Source organism: Chionomys nivalis, unplaced genomic scaffold, assembly GCF_950005125.1.
Source record: "Chionomys nivalis unplaced genomic scaffold, mChiNiv1.1 scaffold_182, whole genome shotgun sequence".
Taxonomy (NCBI): domain Eukaryota; kingdom Metazoa; phylum Chordata; class Mammalia; order Rodentia; family Cricetidae; genus Chionomys; species Chionomys nivalis.
The window spans coordinates 1-13,967 of NW_026646982.1; the positions used below are offsets into that span (position 1 = coordinate 1).

The 13,967-nt window shown below is 39.7% G+C and overlaps 2 pseudogenes; both read right to left on the minus strand.

Annotated features, from left to right (window-relative positions):
• Positions 1 to 6: 6 nt before the first annotated feature.
• Positions 7 to 2,077, minus strand: LOC130869218 (NADH-ubiquinone oxidoreductase chain 5-like; annotated as a pseudogene).
• A 2,214-nt stretch (positions 2,078 to 4,291) lies between these two features.
• LOC130869222 (ATP synthase subunit a-like) lies at positions 4,292 to 6,693 on the minus strand (annotated as a pseudogene).
• Between the last annotated feature and the right edge of the window lie 7,274 nt (positions 6,694 to 13,967).

Genomic DNA, 13,967 nt, shown 5'->3' on the forward strand with positions numbered 1-13,967 from the left:
TGGGATTAATGGGTGAAGGGGGTGCTGGTGTAGCTGCTTTGTATAGTTGCTCTGCATGGTTGATGGTTGTATCTGGTTGAACTTTGTTTATAGGTGTATTTATTATTATTGAAATTACTCGTGGGAACTAGGTGAGTAGGATGATTGGTAGACAGATGAAAGTGATTAGGAAGGAGAGAAAATATAGTTTTACTAATCCTTTTTGGTTACTTAGTGTAGAGGAGGTAAGTGTGTGTAAGGTGGAAGTAATTTTTGGAATAGTTTTTTCTAATCAAATGAGGTCTAGTAGGGTTAGGGCTGTTTTTGAAGCTTATGTTCAGTGTTTTTATAGGGAAAAGTCGGTGTACGATTGTAGGGAAGTAACCTAGGGAGGTTGAGAATGAATTTGTGGATGAGGGTTTTGTCGTTGTAAGGCTATTGGTTAAGTTATTTAGTTCTAGTGCGATTGCAAATCCTGCAATTGTAACTATGATGGCTGTAGTTTTTAGATATCAGGGTATGGTTATTACTTGGACGGTTGTTGGTGGGATATTGTATGAGATAAAAAATCCTGCCAGGATGCTTCCTAGTGCTAATCGTTTGATTGGGTTGATTAATGAAGGATTGTTTTCATTTATAACAATTGTTGGTGGGAAGCGAGGTTTAGTTATAAGGACAAAGTAAATAATTCGCATGCTGTATACAGCTGTTATTGAGGTGGCTACTAGTGTAATTAATAGGGCTCAGGCGTTGGCGTAGCAGGTGTTGGCTGCTTCGATGATTAGGTCTTTGGAGTAAAATCCTGTGAGAAATGGTATTCCTGTCAGGGCTAAACTGCCGATTGTAAGGCATGAGGATGTGAATGGTATGGCTTTTGCTAGTCCTCCTATTTTTCGAATGTCTTGTTCATCATTAAGGCTGTGGATAATAGATCCTGAGCACATGAATAGTATGGCTTTGAAGAATGCGTGGGTGCAGATGTGAAGGAAGGCCAAGTAGGGTTGGTTAATTCCTAGTGTTACTACTATAAGTCCTAATTGGCTTGATGTTGAGAATGCTACGATTTTTTTGATGTCGTTTTGGGTTAGTGCGCAGATTGCTGTGAATAGTGTGGTCATAGCACCTAAACATAATATAGCTGTTAAGATAGTGTTGTTATTGGAGATAAGGGGGTGGAACCGGATTAGTAGGAATACACCTGCGACAACTATTGTGCTTGAGTGTAATAGTGCTGAAACTGGAGTTGGGCCTTCTATGGCTGAAGGTAATCACGGGTGAAGTCCGAACTGGGCTGATTTTCCTGTAGCTGCGATTAAAAGTCCTGTAAGGGGGATGATGTTGGGGTAATCTGTAATGAAGATCTGTTGAAGTTCTCATGAGTTGGTTTTTGTGCAGAATCAGGCTATTGCTAAGATGAAGCCGATGTCGCCGATACGGTTGTATAGGATAGCTTGGAGGGCGGCTGTGTTTGCGTCGGTTCGTGCATACCATCATCCGATTAGAAGGAATGATATAATTCCTACGCCTTCTCAGCCGATGAAAAGTTGGAATAAATTGTTGGCTGAGGTTAGGATAAGTATTGTGATTAAGAATGTTAATAAATATTTGATAAATCGGTCTAGATTTGGGTCTGTATGCATATATCATGTGGAAAATTCTATAATTGATCAGGTAACGTATAGGGCTACTGGCAGGAAAACGATTGAGAAGAAGTCAAACTTTAGGCTTAGTGAAAGTTTAATAGATCCGATGGTCATTCAGTGTCAGTTTGTAATAATCAGTTCTGCGCCGGAGTTGAAGAAGGAAGATAAGGGGATCAGACTGATGAAGAATGCGTATTTGATGCATGAGGTTACATAGTTGGGGAAGTCGATGTGTTTTGTGATATTGGTGAATGAGATGGCTATGGGAAATGCTAGGAGTAAAAAGATAAGGAAAATGGAAGATGTAATAATGTTTATTACTTTCATTTGGAGTTGCACCAAGTTTTTGGTTCCTAAGACCAACGGATTACTTCTATCCTATAAAAGTAAGAAAGCCGTACGTTTAAGTACGGTGGCATGAGTTAGCAGCTCTTGCATGCTTTCTTGGTTAATAAGGGTTGTCATATCCTGTCTTCAGATTCACAGTCTGATATTTTCTTTGAAACTATATTAACACGGTATGGGTCCTAAGATTAGTTTGGGGTTAATGGTGAGTAGGATGAGTGGGAGGATGTGGAGGGCTATTAGTGTTGATTCTCGTGTGTGTGATGGTTGGAGGTTATTTATGTGGTTAACTAGTTTGCCTCGTTGGGTGGTGATTAATATGTACAGAGAGTAGAGAGAGGTGATGATAATGTTGGCCCCTAGCAGAATAATTGATGGGTTTGATCAGGAGAATAGGGAGACTGTGATTATTAGTTCTCCAATTAAGTTGATTGATGGTGGTAGGGCGAGGTTGGCTAGGCTTGCTAAGATTCATCATGTAGCTATTAGTGGGAAGATTATTTGTAACCCTCGAGCTATGATTATTGTTCGACTGTGAATACGTTCGTAGTTTGTATTTGCTAAGCAGAACAATAAGGAGGATGTTAGGCCGTGGGCGATTATTAGTGCTGTGGCTCCCATGAAGCTTCATGGAGTTTGGATTATAATGGCAGCAATAACTAGGGCTATATGGCTGACTGAAGAGTAGGCGATGAGTGATTTTAGATCGGTTTGTCGGAGGCAAATGGAGCTGGTTATAATTATTCCCCATAGTGATAAAAGAATGAATGGGTAAGCTATGTAATTGGTTACGGGGTCCAGGATTATGGATAGCCGTATTATGCCGTATCCTCCTAATTTTAGTAAAATTGCTGCCAGGATTATGGATCCTGCAATGGGGGCTTCTACATGGGCTTTGGGGAGCCATAGGTGTACTCCGTATAGGGGTATTTTAATTATGAAGGCTGTAATACAGGCCAGTCATAAAATATTATTGGACCATGTTTGGTTGATTGGTGAGGAGTTTAATGTTATTAGGATAAAGTTTAGGGTTCCTGTGGAGTTTTGAATATAGATTAGGGCAATTAATAGGGGGATTGATCCCACTAGAGTATAGAATAGAAAGTAGATTCCTGCGTTAAGTCGTTCTGTTTGGTTACCTCATCGTGTAATGATGATGAGGGTGGGGATTAGGGTAGCCTCAAATAAGATATAAAATATAATGAGTTCGTTGGCAGAGAATGTCATGATGAGGAGAATTTGAAGTGTTACTAGCAAGGAGATATATAGTTTTTTGTTATATTTATGTTCATTTTTGATATGGTTTTGGCTGGCTAGGAGTATAAGTGGTAATAGTCAGGTAGTTAGGACTAAGAGGGGGGCGGATAACGGGTCTGCGGAGAATATGGTAGAGAAGCTTAAGTTGTTTTCGTTGTTTTGTCATAAAAGGTTAATTGAAATGAGGTTGATCAGGAGGCTATAAGTTGTCACATTGATTCACACTTTTTTGTTATTCGAGAGTCATGTTAGGGGTAGAAGTATAAGTGATGGTAGGATAATTTTTAACATTGTAGTAAACTAAGGTTTTGTACGAAGTCAGAGCCATAAGTGTTTGAAATTTTTGCTAGTAGGGCTAGTCCTACAGCTGCTTCGCAGGCGGCGAATACTAGAATAACAATGGGAATTGGGAATATAACTATTGAGTGTGTGTTTAGAGGTGTAATTGTTGCTAGGATAAATAGAGAGAGTATTATTCCTTCTAAGCACAGGAGGGTAGATATCAGGTGCGATCGGAATATAAGGGTGCCTAGGAAAGAGAAAGTGAAGGCCAGTGTGATATTGAGTGCGGCAGGTGTCATTATTTGGTAATTATGATATTATCATAATCTAATGAGTCGAAATCATTAATTTTAGTTAAACTAATTACCAACTATTCGGTTCATTCTAAGCCTTTTTGTGTTCATTCATATGCTAGGCCTAGGGCTAGAATTGTGATGAGGATAAATGCAATGGTAGTTGGTATATTTATATTAGGGTATTGCATGGCTCAGGGTAAAGGTAGTAGTAGTGCAATTTCAAGGTCGAATAGGAGAAAAGTAATGGCTACTAGAAAGAATTTTATTGAGAAAGGCAACCGGGCCGAGCTTATGGGGTCAAATCCGCATTCATATGGGTTGGCTTTTTCTGTATATATATTTAGGTGGGGAAGTCAGAAGGCCACGGAAATTAGGATTATAGCTAAGGTAACATTTACTAGTAGGATAAGTGCTATGTTAATTACTTTCTTCTAGGGTAGACTAGAACTAACTGATTGGAAGTCAGATGTACTTGTTATACTAAGAAAGTATGATCCTCATCAATAAATGGATACGTATAGGAATAACCACACTACGTCTACGAAGTGTCAGTATCATGCTGCTGCTTCGAAGCCAAAGTGATGCTTAGATGTGAAGTGGAATTTTAATTGTCGAAGAAGGCAAATAGTAAGGAAGGTTGATCCGATAATTACGTGGAGACCATGAAATCCGGTTGCCATGAAGAATGTGGATCCGTAAATTCCGTCTGAAATGGAGAAAGATGTCTCAAAGTATTCTGAGGCTTGTAAAAATGTAAAGTACACCCCTAATATGATTGTGATCAATAGGGCTTGGTTTATGTTATTTCGTTTGCCTTCCATTAGGCTATGGTGGGCTCATGTAATGGATACTCCTGATGCTAGTAGGACTGATGTGTTTAGGAGTGGGACTTCTAGTGGATTTAGTGGTGTGATTCCAGTTGGTGGTCAGCAGCCCCCAAGGTCATGGGTTGGGACTAGGCTTGAATGATAGAATGCTCAGAAGAAGCCAGCGAAGAAGAACACTTCGGAGATAATGAATAAAATTATTCCGTAACGTAGGCCTTTTTGGACAACTGGGGTATGATGGCCTTGATAGGTTCCTTCTCGGATAATATCACGTCATCATTGGTATATGGTGAGTGTGTTGCCTATAAGTCCTAGAGATAATAGGGTTATTGAGTTATAGTGGAATCATATTACTAGGCCTGAGGTTATCAGGAGGGCGGAGAAGGCTCCTGTTAGGGGTCATGGACTTGGGTTAACTATGTGGAAAGCATGTGTTTGGTGGGTCATTAGGTGTTGTCATGTAGGTAGAGACTTACTAGTAGGGTGAATACGTAGGCTTGAATTAGGGCTACGGCAAACTCTAGAATAGTAAGGAGAGCTAAAATAATAAATGTGATTGCGGCTGTAGGTGGACTAATGCTTGTGAGGACTAGCGTGGCCCCTCCGATCAGGTGAATTAGTAGGTGTCCTGCTGTGATGTTTGCTGTTAGACGAACTGCCAGGGCCATGGGTTGAATGAATAAGCTGATAGTTTCGATGATAATTAATATGGGGATTAGGGAGATTGGGGTACCTTGTGGTAGGAAATGGGCTAATGAGGCTTTTAGTTTGTGTCGGAAGCCCAGAATTACGGCTCCGGCTCATAGTGGGATTGCCATTCCTAAGTTTATTGATAGTTGGGTAGTTGGGGTGAATGTGTGTGGTAATAGGCCAAGTAGGTTGGTTGACCCAATAAATATAATTAAGGATACCAGTATAAGTGATCATGTACGTCCTTTTGGTGAGTGGATTAATATTATTTGTTTAATAATAAGTTTGATTAGTCATTGTTGGAACGAGTGAAGGCGATTTGAGACTAGTCGTTTGGAAGAGGTTATAAGTATTGATGGCAGTATAATAATTAAAATGACGATAGGAAGACCTATTATTGTAGGGGTAATGAAAGAGGCGAATAAATTTTCGTTCATTTTGATTCTCAAGGGTTATTTGTTTTTGTTACTTTTACCGATTTAACTGATGGGGTTTGTGGGAAATTGTGTAGTGAAATTTTAAGTTGTATAAGGATGAATAGAGTGATTGTGGCTGATAGAACTGTAATAAATCATGTAGATGTGTCTAGTTGTGGCATTCACTACGGAGACTTAATATCTCTAGTTTTAACTTAAAAGGTTAACGCTCTAAGCTTCGTAATGGTATTAGATTATTGATAGAGATCAGTTCTCGAAGTTTTTTAGAGGGACTATTTCAAGTACGATAGGTATGAAGCTGTGGTTAGAGCCACAGATTTCTGAGCATTGTCCGTAGAATAATCCAGGGCGGTTGGATGAAATTGTTGCTTGGTTTAGTCGCCCTGGGATGGCGTCTGTTTTAAGTCCTAGGGATGGGACAGCTCATGAATGAAGAACATCTTCTGATGAGATCAGTATACGGATTGGTAGTTCTATAGGGAGGACTACTCGGTTGTCTACTTCTAGAAGTCGTAGTTCTCCTGGTTTTAAGTCAGAGGTTGGGACTATGTATGAGTCGAAGCAGAGGTCTTCATAGTCTGTGTATTCATAGCTTCAGTATCATTGGTGGCCTATTGTTTTTACCGTAAGAGCTGGGTTGTTAATTTCGTCTATTATATATAGGATTCGTAAGGAGGGTAGGGCAATTAAAATTAGGATTACAGCTGGTAAAATAGTTCAGATGGTTTCTACTTCTTGGGCATCCATAGTACTGGTATGAGTTAGTTTTGTTGTTAGTATGAGTGTGATAATATACAGTACTAGGGAGCTAATTAGGAATACAATTATAAGTGTATGGTCGTGGAAGTTTATTAGTTCTTCTATGATGGGTGAGGAAGCATCTTGTAAGCCTAGTTGGAAGGGGTAAGCCATATAAGATATATAGAGTTTAGTCTATAATTTAACTTTGACAAAGTTATGTAATTTGTTTACTAATATCTCATTGAGAAAGACATAAAGGTTATGGTGCTGGCTTGAAACCAGTTTTAGGGGGTTCGAGTCCTTCCTTTCTTATTTTACTTTAACGAAGGTTGGTTCTTCAAATGTGTGGTAAGGTGGTGGACAACCGTGAAGTCATTCTAGATTTGTAGAGGCGTGTTCTACGTGAAGCACTTCTCGTTTGGATGCGAAAGCCTCTCAAATTATGAAGATTATGATTAGGACTGCTGTGAGTGAGATAAAGGATCCTATGGATGAGACTGTATTTCATGTAGTATAGGCATCTGGGTAGTCGGAGTAGCGTCGTGGTATACCTGAAAGACCAAGGAAGTGTTGAGGGAAGAATGTTATGTTCACTCCTACGAATATAATTGCGAAGTGTGCTTTAGCCCATACATCATCTAGTGTATATCCTGTAAATAGTGGGAATCAGTGCACAAACCCAGCTATAATAGCAAAAACGGCGCCTATGGAGAGAACATAGTGGAAATGGGCGACTACATAGTATGTATCGTGGAGGACAATGTCTAGGGAAGAGTTAGATAATACGATGCCTGTAAGTCCTCCGACTGTGAATAGAAAAATAAATCCTAGAGCTCAAAGTATTGCGGGAGATCATTTGATGTTTCCTCCGTGTAGGGTTGCCAATCAGCTAAAGACTTTGACCCCTGTTGGAATTGCGATAATTATTGTAGCTGATGTAAAGTAGGCTCGTGTGTCTACATCTAACCCTACTGTGAATATATGGTGGGCTCAGACAATAAATCCTAGGAATCCAATAGATATTATGGCTCAGACTATTCCTATATAGCCGAATGGTTCTTTTTTACCTGAGTAATAAGTTACAATGTGGGAGATAATACCAAAGCCTGGGAGGATGAGGATGTAAACTTCTGGGTGTCCGAAGAATCAGAATAAGTGTTGGTAGAGAATAGGGTCACCTCCTCCAGCCGGGTCAAAGAAAGTGGTGTTTAGATTTCGGTCTGTAAGAAGTATCGTGATTCCTGCGGCTAGTACTGGTAGCGAGAGAAGTAGGAGGACAGCGGTAATAAGAACTGATCATACGAATAGGGGGGTTTGATATTGTGTTATAGCAGGTGGTTTTATGTTAATAATTGTGGTAATAAAATTAATTGCTCCAAGGATTGAGGATACACCTGCTAAGTGGAGGGAGAAAATGGTTAGATCGACTGATGCCCCGGCGTGGGCTAGGTTGCCGGCTAGTGGGGGGTAGACAGTTCAGCCTGTTCCTGCTCCGGCCTCTACTATAGATGAAGCTAGTAGGAGAAGAAATGATGGGGGTAGGAGTCAGAAGCTCATGTTATTTATTCGTGGGAATGCTATATCTGGCGCCCCGATTATAAGTGGTACAAGTCAGTTACCGAAACCACCGATTATTATAGGCATAACTATGAAGAAAATTATTACGAATGCGTGGGCTGTGACAACTACATTATAGATTTGGTCGTCACCTAATAAAGCCCCTGGTTGACCGAGTTCAGCTCGGATCAAGATGCTAAGGGCAGTTCCTACTATGCCTGCTCAAGCTCCGAATAGCAGGTACAGGGTCCCGATGTCTTTGTGATTGGTAGAAAACAATCAGCGGTTAATGAACATAGGTAAAATGGCTGAGTAAAGCATTAGACTGTAAATCTAAGCACAGAGGATAAGGCCTCTTTTTACCAAGTCTTAAGGTGATAATCACATCGAATTGCAAATTCGAAGGTGTAGAGAACTGACTCTACTAAGGCTTCTCCCGCCCCCTTTCTGATAGGCGGGAGAAGTAGATTGAAGCCGTATTAAGGTGTTTAGCTGTTAACTAAAAGTTTGTAGGTTTGAGTCCTGCCAATCTAGTTGAGGATTTAGCTTAATTAAAGCAATTGATTTGCACTCATTAGATGTAAGATGTAGTCTTGCAGTCCTTATCAGAAGTTAAACTTTGTGGGTTTGCTTAGGGCTTTGAAGGCTCTTGGACTGACTATCCTAAACTTCTGTTATAGGAGTAGGGGGGATAGGGGAAGTATTAGTGTGCTAATGATTGCTAGTGGGGGCAAGATTTCGTTGTTTTTTGTGTAGTTTTGGTGGATATATATTTTGGAGTTATTGTTAGTTGGGAAAATGGTTAGTGAGGTTGAGTAAATAAGTCGGGTATAAAAGAATAGGTTGATTAGGGCGGTTATTGCTATTAGTGTAGCTAGATATAGGTTATTATTTTTTAAAAGTTCTGTGATGATAGCTCATTTGGGTAGAAATCCTGTGAGTGGGGGTAGACCTCCTGTTGACAGTAAGATTAGTGAAATTATGGGTAGGGCTATTGGTATTTTGTTTCATATAAGTGATATAGAGGTGATTGATGTGAATGAGTGGGCGTAGAAAATTAAGAATATGGGAATGGTTATAATGATGTAGATTGTAAGGTTAAGTGTTGTTAGTGTGGGGTTATAGGGTAAAATGGAGACTATTCAACCTATGTGGGCGATGGATGAGTAGGCCAGAATTTTTCGTGTTTGTGTTTGGTTAAGTCCATTTCAGGCTCCAATTAGGACTGAAATGATAGCTGATAGAATCAGTAGATTGGGGTTAATGAGTTCATGGAATTGAAATAGGATAGATAATGGGGCAACTTTTTGTCATGTGAGGAGGATGAGTCCTGTGTTGAGTTTAATTCCTTGCGTGACTTCTGGTAATCATGAGTGGAATGGGGCTAAACCTAATTTTATTGCCAAGGAGATGAAGGTTATTGTTATGATGGTATTGTTGGTTTCTGGTTTAAATGTTCATAGGCCTAGCTGTTTAAAGTTTATGATGATGGAGAGTAGGAGGATTATGGAGGCGGTTGCTTGTGTTAGGAAATACTTTGTTGCTGCTTCGGTGGAGCGTGGGTTGGAGTTGTTTATTATGAGGGGGATAAGGGCTAGTAAGTTTATTTCTAATCCAATTCATATAGTAAATAAGTTGGAGCTTAGTATTGTAATTATAGGTCCTATTATGATTGTTATATAGATGATTATAAGTGTGATTGGGTTGATTAGTACGGGAAGGGGTTAAACCAACATTTTCGGGGTATGGGCCCGATAGCTTTATTAGCTGACCTTACTTTTAGAATGGGGTGTAATGGGTAGCACGGAGAATTTTGGATTCTCAGGTATAGGTTCAATTCCTATTGTTCTAGAAATAAGAGGGTTTAAACCTCTATTATTTACTCTATCAAAGTAACTCTTTTTTCAGACATATTTCTAGGAATAAGGTGGGATACTTGCTATGAAGATTGGGATAGAGATGTGTCATATGCAGAAGGCTAAGGTTAGTGGTAGAAAGTTTTTTCATAGGAGATGTATTAGTTGGTCGTATCGGAATCGTGGGTAGGAGGCTCGAACTCATAGGAAGAGTACGGTTAGTGCTAGGGCTTTTAATATGAAGTTTGTAGTATATAATTCTGGGTTGGAGGGGTTGTGGAATGGGCCTATGAAGACAATTGTTGATAGAGCATTTATTAAGATGATGTTTATGTACTCTGCCATAAAGAATAGGGCGAATGGCCCAGCGGCGTACTCTACATTGAACCCTGAGACTAATTCTGATTCTCCTTCTGTTAGGTCAAATGGTGCTCGGTTGGTTTCTGCTAGGGTTGAGATAAATCATATTAAGGCTAGTGGTCAGGTAGGGATTAAGAGTCATAGGGGTTCTTGCGTGTAAATGAGGGATTGAATTGAGAAGGAGCCATTTATTAGGAGGACAGATAGGAGGATGATTGCTATCGTTACTTCATATGAAATGGTTTGTGCTACTGCTCGTAGGGCTCCAAATATTGAATATTTGGAGTTGGATGCTCAGCCTGACCATAGAATAGAGTATACTGAGAGGCTTGATGTGGCTAGAATAAATAGGATTCCTAGGTTTAGGTTGACTAGGGGGTGGGGTATGGGTAGTGGGATTCACAGGCTTAGGGCTAGTGATAAGGATAGTGTTGGTGCGATAATAAATAGAGTTGTGGAAGTGGCTAAGGGGCGTAGGGGTTCTTTAATAAATAATTTGACGGCGTCCGCGAATGGTTGTAGGATTCCGTAGGGCCCTACGATGTTTGGTCCTTTTCGTAGTTGTATGTATCCTAAGATTTTTCGTTCGACTAGGGTGAGGAATGCTATTGCGATTAGTACAGGTACTAGGAGTATTAGGATATTAATAAAATACACTATTAGGGAGAGGATTTGAACCTCTGGGGACAAGGTTTTAAATCTTACGCAATTTCCTGGCTCTGCCACCCTAATAAAACCCTTGTCTAGGGTGTTGTGTAACAAATTTACTAAATTGAGATAATTTCATATATTAGTTTTGAGGCGCTTTGATTAAGGAGGCCTCATTTCTCTTGTCCTTTCGTACTGGGAGAAATAGTAAATAGATAGAAACCGACCTGGATTACTCCGGTCTGAACTCAGATCACGTAGGACTTTAATCGTTGAACAAACGAACCATTAATAGCTGCTACACCATTGGGATGTCCTGATCCAACATCGAGGTCGTAAACCCTATTGTCGATATGGACTCTTGAATAGGATTGCGCTGTTATCCCTAGGGTAACTTGGTCCGTTGATCAAATAAATTGGGTCAATTTGATTTCAGGTACTTTGACTTGTAGGTCTCGGTTATAATCGTTCGGAGGTTAGTTTATTCTCCGAGGTCACCCCAACCGAAATTACTGGCTTATTTGCTTTTTGTTTGTTCCATTAGGGTATGTGGTAAGATAGTTAAGTCAGTTAATTTAAGCTCCATAGGGTCTTCTCGTCTTATTGTGGCATCCCCGCCTCTTCACGGGGAGGTCAATTTCACTGATTAGAAGTAAGAGACAGTTGAATCCTCGTGAGGCCATTCATTCCAGTCCCCAATTAAGGAACAAGTGATTATGCTACCTTTGCACGGTCAGGATACCGCGGCCGTTAAACGTTTGTCACTGGGCAGGCGGTGCCTCCAATACTTATTATGCTGGAGGTGATGTTTTTGGTAAACAGGCGGGATTCTTGTTTGCCGAGTTCCTTTTACTTCTTTTAATCTTTCCTTGCTGCACGCCTGTGTTGGATTAACATTTTAGGTGTAGGTTAATTTTATTGGTAGGGTTTTCACCTGTGAATGTTAACTAACAATGGTTATCCGGGTTGTTATAGGCTTGTGCTTGGAGAACAGTGTTCTTGTTACTCATGTTAACAGTATCTCATCTATATAATTATAGATTAACCCAATTAGTATTTATAGGAATTCATTGAAGTTTTAGGTATTAAAGGGTTTGTAGTGTTGAGCTTTAACGCTTTCTTTATTGATGGCTGCTTTTAGGCCAACAATGGTTTTACATTATAAGATTTATTCACTATAGAAGGTTGTTTCCATTCCTGAAGAGCTGTCCCTCTTTAGGTTAAAATTTAAGATTACATTTTGATTGTTTTTTCTTATGGTAATCTTAAAGTTGAACTAAAATTCTTTATTGGGTAACCAGCTATCACCAAGCTCGGTAGGCTTTTCACCTCTACCTAGGAGTCGTCCCACTATTTTGCTACATAGACGGGTTGGTTCGTTCGTACTGCTCTTAGGTAGCTCGTTTGGTTTCGGGGTATCTAGCTAAAGATCTCTTAGTTAGACGTTTTCTAGTTAACTCATTATGCAAAAGGTACAAGGTTTAATCTTTGCTTTTATTTACTTTTAAGTGTTCTTTCATCTTTCCCTTGCGGTACTTTCTCTATAGCTCCTAAGACAGATTTCTTTCTCCAATACTTTCTTTTGTCAAATGTTTTGTTTTATCACTATAAGTAGTTATGTTGGAATATGTTAGGGCTAGATTTAGTTCATAACGTCCATTGGTCGTGGAGTCTTCTGGGTGTAGGCCAGATGCTTTTGTTAAGCTACATTATGGTTATTCCAAGCACACTTTCCAGTATGCTTACCTTGTTACGACTTATCTCCTCTCGTAAAAGTTTGATTTTATTATATATAGTTTTCGTTTATTTAGTTTGAGGAGGGTGACGGGCGGTGTGTGCGTACTTCATTGCTCTATTCAATTAAGCTCTCTATTCTTAATTTACTACTAAATCCTCCTTTGTCCTTTAGTTTCATAAAGGGTATCGTAATGTTCTTGAAAAGAAAATGTAGCCCATTGCTTCCCACCTCATTGGCTACACCTTGACCTAACGTTTTTATGGTGATTCTCTTGCTTACTTTTGTTCCTTTTTAGGGTTTGCTGAAGATGGCGGTATATAGGCTGAATTAGCAAGGGGTGGTGAGGTATAACGGGGTTTATCGATTATAGAACAGGCTCCTCTAGATGGATATAAAGTACCGCCAAGTCCTTTGAGTTTTAAGCTGTGGCCAGTAGTTCTCAGGCAAATAGTTTTGTTTCTGAATTATTGAGGTTTAGGGCTAAGCATAGTGGGGTATCTAATCCCAGTTTGGATCTTAGCTATCGTGCATAAGGTTGATTAGAATTACTTTCGTCATTGGTCTTAGGTCCAGCGATGAATTTTCACATATTGGATGGATTTTTATTCTATTTTTAGTGCTTCCAGTGACACGTTTTACGCCGGTAATAATTAGTTTGGGTTAATCGTATGACCGCGGTGGCTGGCACGAAATTTACCAACCCTTAGAGAGGCATGGCTTAGTCAAACTTTCGTTCATTGCTTAATTTTTATCACTGCTGAGTCCCGTGGGGGCGTGGCTAGGCAAGGTGTCTTTAGCTATTGTATGTACTTGATACCCTCTCCTAAGAGTTAGGCTGAACTCTGTGGGATTCTACACTGGTTTATGGACGTTTGCATGTGTAATTCTGCCTCCAACTAATTATAAGGCCAGGACCAAACCTTTTGATGTTTATGGGATGCTTGCATCCATCTAAGCATTTTCAGTGCTTTGCTTTTAATAAGCTACATCAACAGCAAAAAAAATCAGTACTGGAATTGTACTTGAAAATTTTGGGGTGCTGAAGTTGTTTTTTGGTATTAATTTTTCTTTTTTTTTTTTTTGCTAATACTAAATTTTAAGCTATATTTGCGTGATTACTCGAATGTGCGAGAGCCCGGTTAGGATTGTCTTGTTGTTAGAGTTTTGAGTCAAACTTATGTCTGTCTAACATGGAAAGTATGCCCTTGGAGGCTTGACAAGAGGTACAAAGCATTTGCATAGTTAGTACGGCTTATATAAATGTCCCGGACCCATTAATTAATATGCTATGGAGATAATTATGAGGATAAA